We start from the raw sequence: 1,880 nt of genomic DNA on the forward strand, positions 1-1,880 counted from the left end.
AGTTGGATGTAATAGAGATAGACACCTGTGACTTAGAAGGTGATTAGATGAAAGTGATCTGAATTTAAGGTTTTATGATTCCTTAGTTATTACTATGAGTGAGAGGCATACTCCTAGTTAAGGTCATAAATGTTGAGTGCATAACTTAATGTTCAATATTTGAACTAGCGTAGAATAAACATCATAGACCAATCATAACTGAAGTCTAGATACTAGTCGTGATTAAAAAGTCTAAACTCAACTCGTTTAATCAACTGATGGACACTCTTTCACCATTATTCATGTCATAAACATTGCACCATCTTATCTAATTACTCAAATAGTAATTGAGCAATGAAACTTAATTCTCGTTGTATTAACATCTGCTATACTATCTTTAACAAAAACGAGCACTGTATTTACACTCCGGTGTTACACTCGTCACCGTGTCAAAGGATCACATGTGTATCATCGACAAAACCATGATCGGCAACACTTATTTTAGAAAACAAAGCACTCAACAGGTTAACGAGCAAAAACCCATGTGGTCTGAACTTATAAATCAGATGTACTGAAAGTGAAATATACTTGAATCTAATTCCATACGATCATTGATAAGCAGCACAACAATACAACTAGAATAAGATGGACCATAGAAAAAGAAAATACCAACTATATCAAAACTCTAAGGTGAGAAAACATCCCTATGATTGCATAGCTGGTTGCAACTTGCAAGCACTTGCCTCAATGTACATACATGACAATTAGATAGTTCCTTAAGCTTTGTTCGCGGAGAAAACTCACTTACCCAGGTTCGGAACACTTTTAAGACACAGTTCATGGATCCTTAAGCTTTGCTTATGTACACCACAAAGCCCTTGAAGCAGAATTTCCAGGGCCTCAACATGCTGCAGGTATAATAAGCATTGTCAAAATCTTTTCAATTATCAATTGCCATAAGTTAGCGGGACCAGCTTTAGAATTAACATACTTTGCTAATTATTAAAGAAGAAAAAAAGAGAAATAGAGTGTGGTTTTTGTCGTTCCTCCAGAACTTACTTGAGTCTCAATAATTCCCTGAACCACACACTCCATTCCAACTTCAATTTATTCTACCACGCACAAAGAAACACACCTGTGAACCAGAAAAGAAATTAAATTGAACTGAAAAATAAAAAGGAAAAAGCTAACACCTAACAAAAATCATAAGAGAGTTGACATTTCTTATATCAAATACATTGCATAAAGATAGGAACAACATTTTTTCTACCAATCACAAGCCTAACTTGGAGAAATTGAAACCAAAATCCTGCACCTACAAACAATCATGTAAGATTAACTTTCCAGTAGCACTAACAGCAAATCAAGTAGGGCTCGTTTGGATGGGGAACAAGTTATCCCGGGATTAGTTATCCCGGCATTGTTATTCCACCCTCTAGAATAAATTAGGTCAACCAAATGTCAAATGATCTCAAGAACTTGTTTTTCTATATTAAAAGTAAAGTTATATACATAACAACTTAAAAACACAAGCAGAAAACAACAAAAATCAGAAACAGGCACGAAAGAACAAGTATCCATCGAAGTCTAATTTTTATGCAATGATTGATTCAATTAAAGAAAAAAAACAATTTATCATTCATTCTATTTTAAAACAGATAAAATAGTAAAGGAGAGGAATTATGTTTATACAAAATGGGTGAAATGATGGAGAAGAACTTACCGTGATTGTAAAAAAAAATGAAAGAAAGGAAGAGAAAAGGAGAGGAGTGGCTCAACCGCTTGAGATGAATATATAGTGAAGAAGAAAAGAGCTAACTACAGTCTAGGGCTTTTTATTGCCCAAGTATTGTGGGAATTTGAATTATTACTTTACTTTATAGGTGCTTGGCCATTTTGAT

The 1,880-nt window shown here is 34.0% G+C and overlaps 1 long non-coding RNA gene across 1 annotated transcript; it reads right to left on the bottom strand.

Moving 5' to 3' along the window:
* Positions 1–550: 550 nt before the first annotated feature.
* On the bottom strand, positions 551–1,874 carry LOC124892351. Its single transcript, XR_007050204.1, has 2 exons — positions 1,039–1,874; positions 551–887 (listed from the first exon to the last, which is right to left on the bottom strand). It is a non-coding gene; the product is annotated as an uncharacterized LOC124892351 (long non-coding RNA).
* Between the last annotated feature and the right edge of the window lie 6 nt (positions 1,875–1,880).

This window comes from Capsicum annuum, unplaced genomic scaffold (assembly GCF_002878395.1).
Source record: "Capsicum annuum cultivar UCD-10X-F1 unplaced genomic scaffold, UCD10Xv1.1 ctg46356, whole genome shotgun sequence".
NCBI lineage: Eukaryota > Viridiplantae > Streptophyta > Magnoliopsida > Solanales > Solanaceae > Capsicum > Capsicum annuum.